The following is a 21,493-nucleotide window of genomic DNA, read 5'->3' as shown; positions in this document are numbered from 1 at the left end:
TCTGTGTGTTTTATCTCTGTGGACTTAGGATATAATTTGGAGAAAGTATTTTAAACTTTTCTGGGGCTGACACCCCCCTCCCCACGCCAGGTCCAGCAGGCCGGAGGGCAGAGCCGAGTCCCAGTCTCCCGGGGTGCAGGTTCTGACCCAGTGGGTTGCGTGGTGCCTGGGGCTCTGCATTTCTCACAGGGTCTGAGATGCCACCCGTTCTGGGCCTGGGCCCGCGTCTGAAGGGTGAGGCATCATTTACCTGTTGTGCAGCTGATGTGGCCATTCAGAGCCTGGAAGAGGGAACTTTGACACCTAGAAACTGCCTAATGAGGCGACTTCAGACTCCCCTTGAATAGAACCAGGCTTTCCTGAGCCTTGAGTGACCAAGAACCACACGGCTACCACACTCTGGCTACAATGTCTGCTTTTCAAAAATGGGTTTGTAGTCACCATTTCAGTGTATTGAAACCTGTGACCATCTCTTTATCACTAAAGGACACCCCCGAGATTCCCACAGCAGGGACAGCTGGGCGCTGTCACCAATGGGGATGGAAGGTCCTTCATGGGAAATCATCTGAGACACTGAAGGGCCCATTCCTAAGCTCTTGAGGTCTTTTCTCTACTGATACCTGGCCCTAAGAGGATCCCTCCTGTATTAGAGTGTGAATAAGCCGCAATCACTCTTTCACCTGGGAAGTGGACATTTTGTCGATAATCTACTTTTTGATATTTATAATCTGTTAAACTGATATTACCTCCTCCATCATAAATCCTTTTATGCTTGCTTTGGAGAGAAGTTGAACAGGTCAGGGAAGGGGAAAGAAATCGATGTTTATTGAGCACCTGCTGGAGATTACCTGGCCCTGTGCAACAAGTTCATTACTTAAGTTATGTGATCTCACTGATGGCACTGTACAGACATTATTCCCACTCCATAGTTGACAATCCTAAGGTCCAAAGGAGACAAGGAACTTGTGTTAAGATCATACAAATAAGGACAAAATTCAGGGATTTTTGGACTACATATTTTTGGCCAAATCAGAGATTGTCAAATGAGGCTAAACTATAAACACCCTGAAGGACAGCAGAAGGGGAGGAGTGTGGGCAACCCTGTCCATCCTCAGAGCAGCTCTGTGGGTGTTGGGCTTCCTCCTTCATAAGGAAAGAGCCTCAGGTTAAAATAAAAGTTTAATGTATCATTACATTACATGCAGATGCTGTCTTTAATGTTGCACATGATTTCCTTAATAATTTTAGAAATAGCTCTAATCCCAAATGTGATTGCTACTCATAGGAGACTGCATTTCAAAATAGTGTTTTCTGTAATTATTCCCATACAGCAGGCTTAGCTGCTGTACCTACCAGAGGGAATTCCTGGAGATCTAGAACAATTGATAAGAAAGCAATGCCTCAGCAGTGCCTGCAGTATTATTCAGGATAAGACCCCCCCTTTGATTGTTAATGATTTGATCTATCTCATCTATACAAGTGGGAAACACAGTAGAAGCAGTGACTGGTGTCCTCAGGATGTTGGTATTCATGGTTATTGTTTTATTATTCATGTTTCTCTGTTGACAAGTTTGATTCTTGCACATTGCTCTTAGTAATTTTCAGTATTGAAGAGCACACATCCATTCTCTGAAATGATCTCGACTATGTTTGTCGTTCCGATGAACCGAATGTGAATTTGAGTGTGAAGATGTATGTCCTACTTTAACAAAATGCCCTGAAGAGCGAGGCAGCGCTCCCGCCTGCCTGTGACTGTGCAGGTGTTTCTTTTCACAGACCTTTTGCGTTTGCAGCTCTCTCTGCCCGCACAGTGTCTGTGCACTGTCCTGTACTTACCTTCGCTTTTAAATTGTCCTTTGGATATAAACAAAATACAAAACAATTCTCTGGAGATAAAAATAGGCCTATTTCATCATGATACATGTTCTTAAACATATTGTGACAAGCGTTTTTCTATCCCAGCACCAGCTGTGATCACCTCCTATCTTCATTAGGTTTGCCATAGTGGAGGTAAAGCAAGCTCCAAACAGCAGCCTTAGCAAATAAATTTCTTTGCTTTAATAGGTGTACTTACATTGCACCAAATAAAAGGTGGTGCAAGCACACCTTGAAGATATTGTTGGTTCATTTCCAGAATACCACAACAATCCTAATATTGCATAAATAAAGTCATTACTTTTTGTTGGTTTCCTGGTGTGAATGAAAATTGTTTGCTCTATAATGTCATCTATTAAGTATGCAGTAGTATTTTGCCTAACAAGAAAATAGCCTAATTAGATATCACCAAGACATGAGGTGAGCATATGTTTTTTGGGAAATGGTGCTGCTGGACTTAGCCCAGTCCAGGTTGCCACACACCTTCAATTTGTGAAAAGCAGTGTCTGATAAAGCAAAGCAAGCAGGATGGGGTGTGACTTTATAGACACTTCTGAGAACAATCCTTTGGGTTTTAATAAAGTATACACATCTGGATAAGTGGACTTCAATGTAATGATGATGTTTATATGTAACTATTTTTTTTCAGCAGTTTTGTCAGCATGGGAGGGTGTGTATTCTTTTCCATGATAGAAAGTACTCTGAACTCTCAAGATAGTGAACAAGGGTTAGCTAAATGCTTGCAGTCTGCCAGGGACTGGGCTATACACATAGCCTCTTTAGAATTTATTGTGGTCTTTTAAAAATATCAAAAACTTATAGCTATCATTGGTCGAATCTCAGTTGTAAGTAGAAAATAGGGAGTTTAGTTTTTATTATGCTATTGAACAGCTACAGAGAAGCACATATGACTTGTCTTCTGCCTAAGTTCTTCCCCAGGCTGTAAATCCATGGAGACGTCTGCAGTGAGGTAGCCAGTACTCCCTGCCACCACACTCTGATCCTTTTGCTCCCCAAACTGGACCTTACTGTTGACATTCGGGATCATGGTACCATTGCTGTGCTTTATTGCTTTGAATCATTGGTGTTTTGTTATTTATTTTTTTAAAACATTTATTTATGCACAAAAGATCTAGGGCACAGGCCAGAGAAGCTGGGGCGGGGAGAACTCGAGAGACAGAGCAGGGAACAAAACAGGCAGACCAATTGAAATACACAGCTGAAGGTAGCAGCGGGTGAGACAAGAGAGGTCTGCCTCGCCAGGTGGGCCACCCGCTGGCCGGCCGGGGATTAAACTCACGCTGCGGAGGCTGCGGACCCCTTCATAGTAGGGTGCTCAACCCCCTGTGCCACCAGGGTGGCCCTAGATTTATTTTTTTAATATTTTATTTTATATAATTCTTACAACATTCCTATTTTTATTTTTATTTATTTATGCATTTTTATTTATTTATGCATACAAGAACTCTACCAATTTCTACTTCAAAGTTTGTTTTTCTTTTTGTTTAAAGATTTATTTTTGTGTAGAAGACCTGGGGTGCAGGCCAGCAGTGTCGGGTGATGAGAGGATTTACCAGTGACAGAGTGGGGAGCAGAACAGACGGATCTACTGAAATACACTACTCAGGGGAGCAGCGGATAATACAGAGGAGGTCTGCTGTGCCCTCTGTGGGTCAGCTCCCTGACTGGGGATCAAACTTAGGCCATATTGTGGGCCATTGTGGTGATAGTGATGAGACTTAAGCCCTGGTCTACCAGGGAGGCCCTCAAGGTTTGTTTTGATGTAGAATAAGAATAATTATTTGTTGAGCTCATTTAATGTTCCAGAATACTAATATAGATGTTCAAAAGTTAGTTTTGAAGGTGCACAAAAAAAATTTTCATTATGGATCTGATGGTGGGTATTGTCTCAGGGGCTTGTAAATGTTTTCTCTGAGACCTGTGGAATTGGTCGTATTCTTTAGATGCAGACTTTACTATTTGAGGCATATTGAAAAATTGGCATCTTTGATAGAATGGAAGACATAGTGATTATTTAATTTTACATTTAATAATTTAGAATATTATAATAGCTAATATTCAAAATCATCTGGAATAATTGGAGAGCTGAGTCTGTGTGGGTGACTGTGGCATTATTTTCTCACTGAGTCCAGGATAATGTATGTGCTATTGCTTGGAAATCCTCAGTGGCCACTTAGTTTTGGTGGGTTTCGAGTGAACCTTCTCTGCTGTTTGTTCCCAATATTTGGTGTTGAGTTTTCATGGTTTCCATATTGTGGAAAATAAGCTAAGGTCATGCATGTAACAACACTGAAAGTAGCCTTTCACTTGGGTCTGCAGATAATGAATTTTATGGAACAACTTGTACGGTGCTTATTCATCATTAGTGTACATGGAAAAATGGTGACATTTGCAGTGGCAGGTGCCTGTTTTCTTTAAATCCTGGAAGAGAACAGGAAGAATCTTTACAATTCAAAGATTATAGTTTTTGGATCAAGAATTTTTTTTTAAAGATTTATTTATTCATTTATACAAGCACTGGGTACAGTCAGAAGTGCGGGAGGGCGAGAGAATTCGCCAGAGCAGGTACAGAGCAGGCAGAAGGACCGAAGTACACTGCTGAGGGGAGCAGCGGGCGGCAGGAGAGGTCTGCGCGCCATGTGGGACCCTCCTCCGGTGGCCGGGGAGCAGCTAGGGATCGAACTGGCGCTGCAGAGGCTGTGGGTAGCTTCGCAACCCAGCGCTCAACTGCTGCGCCACCGGGGAGGCCCTGGATCAAGAATTTTTATACAAGCTAAGCAGGCTGAGGTCTGAGCATCCCTAACATACAAATGCTACGTCCATGTTCAGGGAAGATAGTCTTTTCTGTTCGCAGTGTATCTGGGTGTTTCTGCTGAAGTGAGTAAGTCTCATGTTGCCCTGTGTGAACCACCGATATTAAAGAATCTGTAGACGGTACCTTAGTTAGGATTGCAGGAAGATCATCAAGGGTTAGAACGAGTGCTCATCGTGTATGTTCACTTCAATGTCTGTAATGAAACCTTGCAGGTTTCACTGATTAGGGATGAAGAAGGTTGTGGCTGACACCCCAGGCTGTCAAAGCTGCTGCAGCCTGTGTGTTCATGAACAAAAGGGCACTGAGAAGCCAGTGTCTTGTCTTAAGTACCTTCCTGTATGGAACTCAGAACCCCAAGGAAACGGGTGAGTGTCTGAGTTGATGCCTGGTGAGCAGCAGACCAGGTCAGCTTGCCAAGGAGCGGCCCTCAGCCGTGTTCCTCTGACACCTTGGGATCACGGAGCTGTAAGCATGAGGCAGCTCTGCAGTTGTGGCTGCCTAGGCCTTTTCCTATCAGAATAGCATCTGCCAATCATATTATTTACTCTCTCAATGGCATCTTTTCGAAGTGTGCTTGCCTGCTGTGCAGAAGCTCTTTGCTATGCTATGAAGGTGAGTGTGTACCTTGATTCTTCCATCCACTCAACAGATCAGGTGGGCACAGCTGACGCCTCTCCCCTGGGGTGGCCACTTCCTAGTCCTGCCAGTTGCTCTTCCTGTTGTTTGCTCAGGTTGTCTCCAGAGTGTGCTGACTCAACACGTTTTTTTCATTAGTCCCATGTGTCTTGTCCTTCCTCCCTTGTTTGGGGTGCTACAATGATACAGAAGTACCTTCCTCCAATCCTACATATTCTATCATCGAGACATTCTCCGCAGTGGCAGTAGTGACTGGAATAGGGTGAAACTGATTGTTGGAGACAGAGGAAAGGTTTTGTGTGTGTGTGTGTGTGCGCGCGTGCACAAGTGACCGAGAGAGAGAGAGAGAGAGAGAGAGAGAGAGAGAGAGAGAGGTATGTATACATATAGTGCATCAACAGATAGTGGCATTAAAATTTCCTGATGATTAGGGCAAACAGCTGCTTTTTATTTCTTTCCCCTTTTATTTTACTTCCTAAACTTGAGATAGTTTAATTTTTTCATTTGCTAGTACTGCCGAGCTAATGTTCCTTTTTGAGTGTCTAAAGTATTTATTGCTTGTACATAATGGAGCTTTTTGTGTCCTTGGTTCTACTGCAAAGGTAGCATCAGAACCTTGAAGAAGACTGACTGGTAGACAGGAGGAAATGCTGAAGAGGGTGAGGGGAAGGATGGACTCTCGTTCACTCCCGAGGAAAGAATCGCTGCTCCACCATTCCGCAGAGAACTGTGGGCTTAGGCTGTCTCTGCTGCCTCTTGTAGTAGTTCTGTATTTTCGGGAAATGACCTGAGGAAATGCTGAAATATGGATAAAAATCTTTACGTGTGACCCTGTTGCCCAGCACGGAGACCCTCGGGGGCGGGTGAGGATCCCCGCGTGTCCATGTGACGAGGTGCAGCCCTTAGAGGGGGCCCATGAACGGGGCAGAGGGACTCTGGAGAGTCCTGGGGGAACTAAGGCAGAGAAGCACGGGGCACCAGAGCCGGCGGCATGGCCCGCGGGGGCATGGGGGACTGTCTGCGCCCACCAGGCGCCCCGACCCTGACCTGGGCTGCTGGCTGGGGGTGGGGCGCGGGGGAGGCGGAGCCACCGGACCCTGGAGACCCAGGATGAGAGGCCACCATGTCCCCCTGGCTTCTGGCCGCACCCTCTTCTCCTGGCTGGCGCGATGGCGGGGACACACAGCGCCCTGACTGCAAAGGGGGGTCCAGGCCCCTGCCGCGTCCCCTGAAGGGGCGCTGAGCTGGGAGGGGGCTGAGAGGAGCTCTGGGGATGGTTCTGCTGGCTTGGGCCTCGCCTGGATCCCCGCACGGGTGAAGCTCCCCACCTGGGTCACCCTTCAGGCCGGCCCGGGACCCCTGCTGGTGCCCATTGGGGGCTCCCCTGGCGTGCTGGGACCCTGGACGGAGGGACAGTGATCCCCGCTGTCCTGCAGCTCCTGTGATAAAGGCCAGGGAGTGGGAGGAAGCACATCTGGGCCAGCATGGACTCCCCCTCGCACCCCCGGGGAGACCCAGGAAAACTGTGGCCGCCAACATGGCCTTGGCCCCTCCTCAATAACATCTTCAACTGCGGACACGGCGGAGGACGGGGGTCAGCGCTGGGGGCGCGGGAAGCCCAGCAGCCAGGGCAGGGGTGGCGCCGTGTGAGGTGCCGCCGCCTCTCAGAGGGGTGGAGAGGTCGGGCAGCGCACGCAGGTGAGAACCCGGAGCCCCCGCCCAGATGGGGTGTCCCTGTATTCCCAGGATGTGTCTTGCAACAGGGCATCCTCCACCCGCCCGCCAGAGCCCCCCATCTGATTCCAGAAATGCCCAGTAAGGACAGTCCTTCTGTCAAAGAAGCGCCTTGCAGAGCCCGAGTGTCCTCCCCGCGGCCCACGCGGGCTCACACCCCGCATCCGATGCAAACGCCTGTGGTGTCAGCCCAGCCTCCGGTAAGCAGAAGGTTGAAATCTAACCCGTAAGCTCCCCCTGATTTGCTGTCCTCCACGGTCCTTACCTGGTGAAGAGGGGAGGCCACGTGCCCCTCACCTTCCTGTGCTGGGCCTGGCGGCCAGGCCCTGCAGGGTGCTCAGCCTGCTGCCCAGTGAGTATATTCCCCCGAAACCCTAACTCCCCTTCAAGCTTGAGTTTTTTTTAAGATGTGGTTTTATTTATTAATGCGTACAGAACTGGGGTGTAGGCAAGAGTTGGGGGTGAGAGGACTCCCCAGAGTGGGGAGCAAAAAAAGGGGATCCATTGAAATACACTGCTGAGGGGAGCAGCGGTCAGAAGGGAGAGGTCAGCTGCACCATGAAGTCATCTCCCTGGCCAGGGACAGAACTCAGGCCATTGCGGTGGGCGGTTGCAGTGGGAGCGCTGAGGCTTAACCCCTAGGCCACCAAGGAGGCCTGAAACTTGATTTTTTTTCCTGTTACTTGATGCTGTCATTTGATCTTTTTTTTCATTTAAGATATTTTATTAGTAATGCCAGGAAGCAGAAAGTAAATTATTTTAATAAAAGAAAGACCAAGTACTTGTCACCTCGTCGTGTTGAAGAAATCCTCTAGCCCGGGATGGAGCCAGCCTGCCCCGTGTGTCAGGTCAGTTGGGGTGCTCCTGTTGCCATGAGTCAGCGCTTCACCGGAAGGGCAGCTCGTCCACGCAGCCCTGGCCTGTTTTTATTTCCCTGGTCCTTGATCTTTAAGATAATATCGGATATTGGGGATCCCGGCCAGTCATGCTCTATGTCAGTACCACCACTTCCATCTCTCTGTGTACTTTGTCTTTGGCCAGTTTCTTAGGAAGTGTGTCCCACCCTCCTCACCTCCAACCCACTGATGGTTTTCCCCTGAGTAGAGGACGCCAAGCTCACTTCCAAGTTGTCTTCATACACAGGTGGGCCACCTCCCAGATGCTGGGCGCCACTGTTTGTTAGCTTCAGAATTTGTCCATCTCATCCAGATGGCTGACCTTGTCTGCATATAGACATGCGTCGTGATCTCGGATTGTGTGTTTGTGTGACCCAGGATGTGTCTTTTTTCCTGACCACAGTTCCTGTCTGCTGTGTCTGTTTTGATTTCTTCTCTTTCGTTTTTGGTCCTGTTTATTTTGATTGTTCTCCCTTTTTTTGTTGTGAGTCTTGCTAGAGGTTAGTACATTTTACTTATGTTTTCAGAGAACCAGCTTTTGGTTTCATGGATCTGTTGGACTGTCTTTTATTTCTATTTCAGTTAGTTCTGCTTTATTTTTTGTTATTTCCCTTCTCCTACTGCTTTTTAGGTTTTTTTGTTCTTTTTCTGGTTCTTCGAGATGGGAGATCAGGTTTTTTTTTTGTTTGTTTTTCTTGTTTCTTGATGTGGTCCTGAGTTATTCTATACTTTCCTCTTAATACTGCTTTTGCTGTTCCCCAGACCTTCTGAAAAGTTATTTCCTCATTTTCAGTTATTCAGGGCCCTTTTTAATTTTTTCTTTGATGTCATCATGAATGCAGTGGTCACTCAGTTGCATGTTGTTCCATTCCATGTAGAGTGGGGGTTCCATGCTCATTGCATAGTTGACTTCTAGCTTGATGCCATTATGGTCAGAGAACACCCTGGTATGATTTCAGTCTTCATGTGCTTGCTGTTTGTCTTGTGACCCAGGACGTGACTGATCCTAGAGGATGATCCGTGTGCTCTTTGAAAAGTGTCCTCCTGTTCTCCCTTCCTTGCTAGCCCCATGTTCCTTCGCTCCTCCTGCCCCCACTTCTATACTGTTGCCCTTTCTTCCCCCTCCCCCTAACGGTCCTGAGAGTCTGAGACTCACAGTGTGTTGTCAAGGGTCCATTTACAGTTTGTCTCTGTCTGATTCTGTGTTTGGTTTGTCTAGACTCCACATGTAAGTGAGACCATCCGGTGTTTATCTTTCTCCTTCTGGCTCACTTTGCTTAGAGTCATCCCTTCAGCTCCATCCATGTTGCTGCAATCGGCTTAAGTTTATCATTTTTCTATCACAGAGTAGCGTCCCGTTGTGTCTACAGACCCCATCCTGTTCCCCCCATCTGTCCTACGGCATATAGGTTGTTTCCACATCTTGGCTAGTGTAAATAGTGCTGCAGTGAGCATAGGAGCACAGGTTTCCTTTCAGATTAGTGCATTTGTGCTCTTTGTTTTTTTGGTGAGATTTATTTATTTATGTATACAGCAGCTGGGGTGCAGGCCAGAGGTGTGGAAGGCACAGGTGACAGTACAAACCAAGACAGAGTGGGGAGCAGAACAGCTGGGTCTACTCAGGTACAATGCTGAGGGGAGTGGAAGGGAGCAGCGGGAAGAGAGGAGAGGTCCGCTGCCTAGCGGGTCACCTCCTTGGCTAGGGTGATTTGTGCTGCAGTGGCTGCGGACAGCTTCAAAGTGCTGAGACTAACCCCTTGCAACACCAGGAAGGCCCCTCTTTTGTGCTATTTGGGTAGATACTGAGGTGTGGAACTGCTTGGTCATGTGGAAGATCCATTTTCAGTCTTTTCAGGCATCTCCACACTTCTTTCCATAGTGGCTAGACTAGTTCACATACCCACCAACAGCGTAAGAGGGGCCTTTTCTCCACATCGTCTGCAGCACTTGTTGTTTGTGTGTTTTTTAACTGTGGGCCATTCTCACAGGTGTGAGGTGGTGTCTCGTGATGGTTTGGTTTGCATTGTCCTGAAGATAAATGAGAAAGAGAATTTTTTCATGTGCCTGTTGGCCATCTGCATGTCTTCTTTAGGGAAGTGATTGTTTAGATTCTTTTCCCATTTTTGATTCGGTTGTTTTCATTTTGTTGATTTGTATAGGTACTTTGTGATCTTTGATATGAATTCTTCATCAGAGGTAGGGTGTGCAGGTATGTTCGCACATTCAGACAATGTCTCTTTGTTTGGGTCACTGTCTTTTTTGCGGTACAGAAAACTTTTAGTTTGATGTAGTATCCATTGTTTCCTCTCTTCTTCATATGTTTGTGAGATTGATGTTAGGGAGCATTTTACATAGGTTTTTCTCTATATGTTTGATGGTTTCAGGTCTTATATCCGAGTCTTTTATCCATTTTGAATTGATTTTCATGTGTGCTGTGAGGTAATGATCTAGTTTCATCATTTTACATGTGGCAGTCCACTTTTCCAGCACCCTTTATTGAAGAGGCTTTCCTTGTTCCAGTGTATGGACTTTGCTCCTGTCTTATATGTTAATTGTCCATAAATGTGGTTTTATTTCTGGGCTCTCAATTCTGTTCCATTAGTCTCTGTGTCTGGTTTTGTTCCATTGCCATGCTGCTTTAACTTCTCTGGCTTTAGCATATAGTTGGAAATCAGAAGTGTGATACCTTCATTTCCCCCCTTTGATACCAGGAAAGCTTTGGCTATTTGGGGTCTTTTGTGTTTTCTGATGCACTTCATTAATCTTTGTTCTATTTCTTTGAAGAACCCCATTGGGATTTTTATTGGGATTGCATTGAATCTCTAAATTGCCTTGGGTTGGATGGCCATTTTGACAATGCTGACTCCTCCAACCCATGAGCTGGGTATATCTTTCTGTTTATTTAAAGGAAGGGGGATGGAGTACAGATGATCCAGGGTCTGTGGACCAGGCTAAATTTCAGTCTTTGTCCTTAGAGTAATGTGTAGCAACATAATCCTTGTTTTTAGCTTTCACAGCATTTGCAGGATGAAACTAAGAGTTTCTTGTGATTTTTATTTATTTTTTATTTTTTTTTAAGATCTGGACTCAAGCCCAGCTCTCTTCTTTCTTTCTTTTCTTTTTTTTTTTTTTAGATTTATTTATACAAGCACTGGGTACAGTCAGAAGCGCGGGAGGGTGCAATAATTCACCAGAGCCAGGGCGGGGAGCAGAACAGGCAGAAGGCCCGAAGTACACTGCTGAGGGGAGCAGCGGGCGGCAGGAGGGGTCTGCGCACCATGTGGGACCCTCCTCTGGTGGCCAGGGAGCAGCGGGGGATCAAAACAGCACTGCAGAGGCTGTGGGCAGCTTCGCAACCCAGCATTCAACCACTGCGCCACCAGGGAGGTCCCCTCTTGTGTTTTTTAAATAAGAATGTCTCAAAAAAAAAAAGGCTCATCCCATGCTCCCCCCCAGAAAACTTTTCCTCGTATGAATTACCTCTGCATTCTGCCAGTAACTTTTACATTATGCATAGGAATATAATAAAAATGAACATACGATTCTGCCTGACAAACATAAAACCAAAAAAAGTATTTGGGGATTGAATTTATTGAATAAATAAGATTAACTGAATGTTGATGGAAGAACAGTTAATAGTTTCTAAAAGTATATTTTTATATATATGTAAATAAAAGGTCTATTTTCTTCTGAATAACGTTGAAAACATATTGATCAAGGTAATATATAAACATAATTAGGACATTTCTAGAAGAATCTGGGTGTAATACTGCCGTGGACCAGCGCAGCAGTAGACGATGAGGCCGTCTCAGGGTTGAGAGAAGCGCGCAGGGTGGTCAGGGAGTCGGCGAAAGAAATGACACACAGACACACTTCTAGAGAATGAAAATCTGAGTGTAACTTTATTTGAGTTAATGGCCAGTATATATATGTTTTTCTAAAGGCATAGGATCAGTTATCAGTGAACTAAACCAGCTGGCTCATAGGTTTAGCTTATCATTGACAGGGCAGTGACCTACATCCGAAGTTACATCTGGACCTAGTCACATTCCTAGGTAGTCAGGCTAATAATCTTTCTTTTGTTCTATGTAATTACTTTTTTGTTTTAATAACTATTCACTACCACTAACTTATTTTACCTTTTATAATGCAATGCTTTTTTATTAACATCAAAGCTATCATAGCTGAGCACATAGCCTAGAAATTACTAACCATTCTATTATTATACAGAGTTTTGTAATGTTTCATTTGAGTTAGTCCAGTTATTAGATTACATGTGTTTTTTAATCAGCAACCAATGACCTTTTTAGACCAGGAAAAAGAAAAGATTTTAGTAAGGAAAAAGAAAAGATTTTAGTAATACAGTTGCAGTAGAATAAAGTTTGTGGGCCTTGAGAAAGCGAGATAAGGTTCTGTGTGGTCAGCATCCCTTTTAAGTCTTTGTGGTGGCTTCTGGTAGTTGTTATCTCTTAGCAGGCATACGGCTTCTCTGCATCTTAGGGAGTTTGCTGTTCTCCCCCTGCGCGCATGGTTCCTTGCCCACACTGGACCTCAGGGACCATGGCAACAGCCATTAGCCCTGAAGGTCACTGCAGGGGGGAGGTGCAGCATAGTACCATTCAAAATTCACAGTTCTTGAGATCACGGGGTCATATCTTTCTCAGTCTAATAAAAATATCATGAATTGTGTACATCATTTTGGTAAGGTTTTAAAGAAGTCATCACACAGGCATCATTGAGCAAACCGGAATCTATTCAACAGTACTGAGCAACACATTCTTATTTCTGAAATACCACATTAGATATATGAAAATTATCAATATTTATATACTAAGAAAAGTGATAGAATTTGTGATTACTGAATAGTGTAAGTCATCAGACTCATCCAGATACTTTACATCTGAGAGAAATGTGTACTGTTACGGATCATCAGATAAAATCCAGCTGTACTTTAATCCCATTTCAATCTATCCTCACAGAAAATATTGACTCTTTTCCTGCAGACATGCAGCTGTCAACTATCCAACTATGGGTCTAGATTTGCATTACGCTTTTATTTCCTACCTGTTCCTTTTCATCTAAAACACTTGTCCCATGAAACAGCATTCACTGTCTGAATATGAAGGCAGGAAGAGCGGTGTCATCAAACCTGTTGGATAATGTTCATGGGCACAACAAATAATATTGGCTAAATTTAAGGGGATGTATTTCTGTTTTTAGAAGTGGCAAAATCACTACTTATCGCCAAGCATTGTTAATGCCATAGTTATCATTCCAGTAAAAATTTCATTTCGTACCAATATGTATGATATTCTGCCCCCCCCCCAAGTAAAGTCTTTAACACATTGATATACCCACAAAGTATGTGCACTTGATTGAAAAGTAGGTGAAGTTACAGAAGCTCCTAGGGAGATAAATAGACTGGGATTTCTGGAAATCTTAAAGATTTGTAAGCAATAGCAGAAAGTATTCTTATTGTAAAGATTAGTGAAGACCCACAAGATTGTGGTGATCATTAAAGCCAAATGTAGCAGTTCAATGTTGTGCCCACGTCGACCAGTGCAGCCCCCAAGGACACAGACAACCGATGCAAGGGCACAAAAGAGTTTAATACGGGCTCGAGTCCGGGCCCTCAACACGCACCGATGCAACGGCAGAGGTCGAGAGCCCCGAACAGAGGAAGCTGGGATATCTTATAGGGTCGCGAGTGGCGGGAACTTTGAAAGAAGCTGGCAATTATTCATTGGCTACTACAAAGGCATTTTGGCGTGCGCGGTTACAGTTTCAAACTGATTGGACGGTTAGAGATGCTGTCCCATTTATGGACAGGACTGCCCTCATTGGCGGCTGGGGTGGTCTGCTTTTTCATCACCAAGTGGAGTGAGGGTTGTGACTGCTGAAACTATCTCTGGAATGCGGCTGGACAAGGACTAACATATCAAGGTGGAGGATATACAAAATGGCAAAACCTCAGCTAAGCTTGGTTCCACATTCAACAGAATAAAAAATTATTTCTTATGAATTCTTTCTTAGAACAGTTCTCTTGAACCATTTTTTTCCTGCTTGGTCTTATAAGAATATTAGCAACCTCTGGCTCACAGATCAATTATCCTAGATAATATTGTATATTATATCAATTATTTGGATGTGGACTAAGAGGTCATTGAGAAGGAACATGAGCTTCTTATCATGTCCAGAGGTAACATCTGTCACATTTGTTCACTTTGTATTGGGAAGAACGAGTCACATGATCACTCATAACTGCACAGGAACTGTGAAAGCTACTTTTGCATCACTAATTTCAGGCTATAACTATTATGGAATTGAAAAAGGATTTATAGGTAGCTTCTTGTCTTTAATATAGAGAAATATTGCTATTCAATTGTTCTGAACATAAGAGGGTGTTTTTGTTGCAGGTTTTGTGGGGTTTTTTGGTCTGTTTATATATATATATATTTTTTTAAAGCGACAGTCTTTTTTTTATTTATTTATTTGTTTGTTTTGTTTATACAAGCACTGGGTACAGTCAGAAGCGCGGGAGGGTGAGAGAATTCACCAGAGCCAGAGCGGGGAGCAGAGCAGGCAGAAGGACCGAAGTACACTGCTGAGGGCGGCAGGAGAGGTCTGCGCGCCATGTGGGACCCTCCTCCGGTGGCCGGGGAGCAGCTGGGGATCGAACTGGCGCTGCAGAGGCCGCGGGAAGCTTCGCAACCCAGCGCTCAACCGCTGCGCCACCGGGGAGGCCCTGGTCTGTTTATATTTTGCCTGCTCAATTTTCTGACCAACTAGGTACATATAAAGCCCCAAAATGCAAATTAACTCATATTGGGAACAATAGAATGAAATAAATCTGCAAAAACAAGGTCAGTATATAGAGCTCATCTCACTAAACAGAGGAAAGAATTGAACTCAATATTCTATATCCATGTAGAAAATGCTTGAATTAAGGTGAATGCTTGAATTAATGCTTGAATTAATAAGGTGAACAGATTTTTGACTTTGAGATTCATGTAACATTCACAGTGATGATACCCTAAAATGTCATTTATATTTGACTGCATTACAAAGACCCTTTATATTTTTGTGTACAGTGAATAATATTCTCAATTCTGAGTCTTATAGGAACATCCAGGGAAAAGAAATAATGCCCCAGGCAAACATGCATGAACTTAATTAGCATCATAGAGTAAATGCCACATTTGGCCTTATATGGTGGCAGCCCTGTATGAGTCACTGAAATGGCTTTAAAATGGAAATGTTTGCTGATAGCCCCTGAAGTATTCATCTTTTTCTCCCAGCAGAAATACTCAGTGAGTACAAAGGAGATTAATTTTTTAAGATGTATTTATTTATTTATACAGGCACTGGGTACAGTCAGAAGCACAGGAGAGTGAGAGAATTCACCAGAACCAGAGCGGGGAGGAGAACAGGAAGACTGAGGAAGTACACTGCTGAGGGGAGCAGCGGGTGGCAGGAGAGGTCTGCGCACCATGTGGGACCCTTCTGGCAGCTGGGGATCAAACCAGCACCGCACCATGTGGGACCCTTCTGGCAGCTGGGGATCAAACCAGCACCGTGGAGGCTGCGGGCAGCTTCACAACCCAGCACTCAACTGCTGTGCCACCAGGGGAGGCCCACAAAGGAGACTATTTTACAATAATATACACATTCATTTCACAAAGCAAAAGGAAAGTAAGAGGGCTCATTTGCATGTCTGGACCTGGGATTTCTTGCATAGCACTCCAACAATACACAAGAGTCTTGCCAAGTCCCCATACCAAAAGCTTTCCCTATGGTCCTTGAGCCCCAGAAAATGGGTGATCTTGGCTCTCTTTTCCTTATATAATAAATTTCTTCTTTTCTGGATTTATTGGACTGCTTTCTATGGAAATTTTCATCTTTCTCCAATTTCTCTCTCTCTAGTCTATAGGTAGAGTGTACCAATGATGTTCCTGATGCTGGTTTTCATGGAAAGTCTTGTAGAGTTATCCTTTCAGAACGCTCAGGTAACTGCACCAGGATGAAGTCCAGATCCCAGCACCTCTTAACAAGTTTCTGTCATGGACCGTGCATATGTGGGGATGGACCCAGCTTACATTTCTGGAGGACTGTGGTGGAATGAGAGGATGAAATAATGCATTCAGAATAGAGATAAAATATACGGGTCACAAATATCCTAACCTGCAGGATTCTCCTACAGAGACAAGAGAGTAGAAATGTTCTTCCCAAACAAAAGCTGAAGAAGTGGAACACTAACAAATCTTCCCTGAAAGAAAAGTTTAAAAGAGATCCCTTGTATAATTTAAAGAGAAAAGAAAAAAAAGAAAAAAGAAAAAGCTGAGCAGGGAAGTAGAACCAGACAACTAAAGTCAAAGTGGCAGTAGAAGATCCTCTATAGAGCTCACCAATCCAAAGGCAGAGAGAGGACAGCCAAGATTGCACAGTCCCCAGGAGACCCGTCTGAGCCCCCAAAATAAACACAGGCTCCTGGCTCAAGGCTGAATATTACACCAAACCCCGGAACAGACTCAGGGATGTCAGAGTCTGGGCCAAAGTGTATTGTGCTGCACCATGATGTGGAGCCGAGAGCCTTCATTTTTCTCACAATGTATTTTGAATAGCAGCTGCTTTGTAATGTGTACAATAGGATCCATTTCCAGATCTGCAGGTAAATGATGTTTTAGTCGTGCTTTTATTTAATTTTTTTAAGATTTATTTATTTTTATACAAGAACCAGGGTACAGGCCAGATGCACTGGAGGGTGAGAGGATTCACTAGAGACAGAGTGGGGAACAGAACAGGTGGACTGTCTGCAATCCACTGCTGAGGGGAGCAGCGGGGAGACAGGAGAGGTCTGTGGCAACCTGCGGGTCACCTTCCTGGCTGGGGATGTGATGTTGGCACCAGATGATGTGATGAGTCCCTTCATGGTTGCCAAAATGTTGTAGGTTGTAGAGTGTGTGGGGGTCCCGGGGGTCACTCTGGGAAAGGTGCCCCCAGAGCTCCCATTACAGCGGGACACAGCAAGTTCCCCAGCCACGTTTCTCCACAAGACAGAAACACTAGTTACATTAAAGGGCAGATTTAGGGCCTCCCCTGCTGGTGCAGTGGTTGAGTGCTGGGCTGAGGGGCTGCCCATAGCCTCTGCAGCGCCTGTTCATTCCCTGGCTGCTGGCGAGGGTCCCACAAAAAAACAAAACAAAAAACAGGGCAGGTTTATGAGGGAAAGGGACAGGTTTCGCTGAAAGAGGCCTGCATGGTTGCAGGCGGGCGGCCTTGACAGGTCACGGCAGGCAGGAGGCTGCTGCCCTGCGGAGGGAGAGAGTTGGTGAGAAGAGGCACCTGCGTAGTCACGGGTGGGCAGACGGACGGCTGCCCTGAGCCCGTGCAGAGACTGCCCTGATACAGCCCTTTTCTCTTTGGGAGGGTCACTCTTCCATGGAGTGGCTGCCTGTTGCTGATGTCGGTAACAGGCAACACTAGAAAGGGACCAGAGATTCCAGGGTGGGCCCAATCTCCATATCCTTCCCCTCAGGCCTGTGCGCCACTCCCTAGAATATCGGATCCTGCTTGGGTCTCTTGCCTTGTGACAAGGCACTGGCGCCTAAGGGTTCGACCCCCACCTCCTTGCGTGAGTCAGGTTTTAGTCACGTGAGGCCTCCCTTTCCAGTCTTTCCATTCTTGCCCTCCATCAGATGGAACTCGTGCAGCAGAGGCTTCACAGTGCTGTGCTTAATCCCTGCGCCATCAGAGAGGCCCCACGCCTTGCTTTTATGTCAGCTTCAGGTAAGGGGATTTTTAACAACGATTAAAAAAAATCTTTCCCAGAAATTCAAGCAACCTTGTTTGCTGTTTTAATGACTTGTGGATATTTTAGGGTCTGGCTGCGGCAGACACTGTTGGTGAAAGGCTGGGAGTCCTGGAGCTTGCAACAGACCTACCTGTGCCTTCTGCCCCAGCCCGCCTGCCCCAGCCCACTGTGACCTGCTCATTAGCTGGAGTTATGTTGGGACAAGGCCTGGGGGTAGACTAAAAGTTTCAGGGAGTGACTGGCCAGGAGCCTGACTTGTGCCCCCCAGATGACCAGGTGAGCTCTTAGAAGTCTCCTGCTTCTCTACTCCCTGCTTGCTTCAAGTTGCAAATGTGTCCCTGCTGGGGCCATGGGTACTCTGTCGCCCAATGGCTCAGGGCTCGGACTTTGGAAAAAGATCACCTCTGGGCCTGTGGGATAAATAAAGATGAAAATTTTCCATAACCTCTCACAATCTAAAAATCAAAAGGTAGATGATCCTAACTCTAAATGCAAATAAAGCGAGATGTGTTAAGAATTGTATTTAAAACAGGGCCTCCCCTGGTGGCTTAGGCGGTTGAGCGCAGAGCTGTGAAGCTGTCTACAGCCTCTGCAGCGCCAGTTCGATCCCGGCTGGCCAGAGAAGGTTCCACATGGCACAGCAGACCTCTCGTGTCATGCCCGCTGCTCCCCTCAGCAGTGCATTTCAGTCAGTCAGTCTGCCTGTTCTGTTCCCCACTCTGTTGCTGGTGAATCCTCTCACCCCCCACATCTCTGGCCTGTACCCCAGTTCCTGTGTGCATAAATAAATAAATCTTAAAAGATTATTTATGCACTCAAGAACTGGGTTGTAAGCCAGACATGGTAGTTGTGTTTGAGAGGATTCACCAGAGACAGAGTTGGGGGCAGAACAGACAAACTGACTGAAACACACTGCTGAGGGGAGCAGCAGGCATGACACAAGAGGTCTGCTGTGCCATGTGGGCTGCTCCGAGGCCGGTGGGATTGACCCGGCGCTGCGGAGGCTGCGGACAGCTCCACAGGCTGCGCTCAACTGCGCCACTGGGGAGGCCCTAAAATACATTTTCAGTGGAAATAGTAATTTTAATTTTGGAAATGACCTAAGGAAATGCTTTCAAATTCCGATAAATCTTTATGTGTAACAGTGTTCAATAACACTTTATTTACAGTAAAATGATTCAAAACTATCCAAATAAAAACCCCCAATATACACAAAATTAAATGTAAAAGCTAGATACAGTAACACTGAACAGTCTTTAATGGCGTGGAAAGTCCTTATGTTAGTGTTAAATGTTGAAAGTGGAGAATCCTGGCAGTGCTGTGATCCCACCACAGAAGAAACATTAATGACACACCCTCTCCTTACCCCTCACGCGGGAGGAGAACAGAGTGAGAACACCTGCAGGGAGCGCGCGCTGTGACACCGCAGGGAGAGTCAACAGTCCAGCCGCATCCAAAATGTGGGCTCGTCTTGCCTTCACACTGCTGAGTGACATCCTGTTATAGGACAAGGAGAGGGGCAGCCCAAGCCCCGCAAACCTGCCTATTCTAAATGGGTTCTGCCATCCGCCGCATCAACACAAAACATATGAGACTTTAATGGGAAGGAACTTTAATAAAACTAGGAAACAATACAGGTAAGGCAAAGAGTCTAGTTTCTAAATGAAGCACCCAAAGTTACCCGTCCCCTCGTGGGTAAAACTCCATCCATATGGGATCGGCCCAGAGCAAGGCCCCAAAGCCTGCCACAAGTCTAAAGCATCTTCCAGTGGGGACCCACAGAAAAGAAACAACCAGACAAGCCCGGAAGGAAAAGAGCAAAATCAACATCAAGATAAAAGCTGCCATTGTCACCTCCCCACGGGTCTCACCCACATCTGTGTCACCCAGTCCACGACCAAAAGACAAGCGCAGTTTCTTCACATGTCTCTAGGCTCCATGCGCCTCCTCCAGGTCTCCTGGCTCCATCCTGCTTCCTTCCTTCCTCAGTCTCTTCTGCTGCTTCTCCTCTTCCTGCTCAGCTCCACCCTCCCTTGGGTGGGGCAGGGAACCGGGAACTTCCTCCTTTCCTGGGGACCACCCTGTTACAATCCGACACAGACACAACATGATTAATTTAAATATTAAACATCACACAAAGTTAAAATCACACGTTAATGATACAGACACCCCCGCCCCCCCCTCACCCGGGCACCCGCCCTGCCCTTCCGCTGCTGGGCCTAGGGCCGGAGGGGGCTCAGCCCAGAAAGCTTACAACGTGTGCCCCAAACGCCCCCTTAACCCTGCGGGAGTGAAAACGGCCCGCGGGACAGAGGGGAGCCCGCCCCGGGGGCGCCCTCAGGGTCCCGAGGAGCCGGAGGGAGCCCGCAGCCGCGCAGTTCACCCTGAGGGACCGGCCCGCCCACGTGCTCCTCAGGGCCCAACATAAGCCCCGGAGCGCCCGCGTCCAGCCCTTCCCCGCCGCCCGAGTTCCCTGCGCGTGGCCCCGTCCCCGCCTCGCCAGCCCCACCGCGGCCCGGCCAGAGAGTCCGCGGCCCCGAGAAGGACGCAGCGTCCCCGCCCGCTCCGCTCTCCTCGCCCGACGCGGTGAGCGCGGCCGGGAAGCGCCTCCGCTCCCGCCTCGGCCCCGCCGCCTCCTGAGTCTCCGGGTCCGGGACCCGCGCGCTGCCCGAGAGGGGAGAGGGGCGCGCTGGGGGGCCCTGTTGGCCTTGGGGAGCCACCGGTGAGCGGAGAGGATGGGGAGAAGGGGGGACGCGGAGGGCGGCTGGGGAGCCTCCTCCCCGCAGCCTCTCTCGCGTCTCCTGCTCCAGCCGCACATCCAGCGCCGGTTCCTTCCGTGTGGGGGCTCCACAGAGGCGGGGCTCAGGCTCCCCCCCCAGCAGGAAGTGAGTCCAAGGGGTCACCTGCACCTGTGGCCCCGGTCTCGGGGGTCGCGGCCCTTTCGCGCCCACGGAGCCGCGTCCGGGGAGAGCGTCCTGCCCAGCGCGGCCCTTGGCGTCCAGGACCCCGCGTCAGGGCGGGGCTCCGGGGAGGGGCTCCCCTGCTTTCCGGGCTCGGGGGCCATGAGCCTTCCAGCCCCCACTATTGGCCCCTGAAAACTGAGCTGAGGGCACAGCTGCACCTTCGTCCCCGACGCAGCGCCCGCCCGGCCCGGCCGAGGAGCCTGACCCGCCCGCCCCTGGCGCGTCTGGGGCGCTCCTGCGCCCCTCCGCGCCCCAGCATGACCTGGTGACTGTGCCGAGAGCCCGCGCGCGCCCGCGGACCTTCCCTGCACCCCTCGCCCCTCCTGCCCGGCCTCCTGAGCCTGGGGGGTCCCGCGCACTTGCTCAGGCTCCGGCCCCACTAGTGGACTCGGTCTGGGCGGCGGCGGCGGCTGTGCTCCTGACCATCAGTGGGCGACCCCGGCCCGCCGGGGGCCTCCTCCCATCAGTGGAGGCCCGCGGGGACCCTGGGGCTCGCAGGGGAAGATGCTTCTCGGCACAGAAGCCGCGCTCCCCGCAGGGGCCAGTCCCTGAAGGCGCCGCCCTGTCCCTGTTGTGCCCAGCGTCGACCAGTGCAGCCCCCAAGGACACACAGACAACCGCTGTAAGAACACAAAGGAGTTTATTACCGGCTGGAGACCGGGCCCTCGACACGCACTGATGTAACGGTGGAGGTCGGGAGCCCTAAACAAAGGATACAGGGATCTTATATAGGGATACAAGT

General features: G+C 47.7%; 1 long non-coding RNA gene across 12 annotated transcripts in view; it reads left to right on the top strand.

Moving 5' to 3' along the window:
* Window positions 1-18,742, top strand: part of LOC129145722 (uncharacterized) — a 94,872-nt gene extending 76,130 nt beyond the window's left edge. For 3 of the 12 annotated variants that reach the window (XR_008551700.1, XR_008551698.1, XR_008551697.1), the window contains exons 5-6: window positions 15,901-17,763; window positions 17,855-18,741. This is a non-coding gene — a long non-coding RNA (uncharacterized LOC129145722). Of the gene's footprint in view, window positions 1-7,093; window positions 7,282-7,799; window positions 7,930-15,338; window positions 17,764-17,854 lie in introns of all 12 variants that reach the window. The other 9 variants (XR_008551699.1, XR_008551695.1, XR_008551694.1 and 6 more) reach the window with 8 other exon arrangements.
* Window positions 18,743-21,493: the final 2,751 nt, after the last annotated feature.

The sequence above is a fragment of the Talpa occidentalis genome, unplaced genomic scaffold (assembly GCF_014898055.3).
Source record: "Talpa occidentalis isolate TD23 unplaced genomic scaffold, MPIMG_talOcc4v2.1 talOcc4.14, whole genome shotgun sequence".
In the NCBI taxonomy this organism is placed as follows: Eukaryota; Metazoa; Chordata; class Mammalia; order Eulipotyphla; family Talpidae; genus Talpa; species Talpa occidentalis.
Note: the sequence above shows the minus strand (reverse complement) of the source record. Positions and strands in the feature narration are given on the sequence as shown.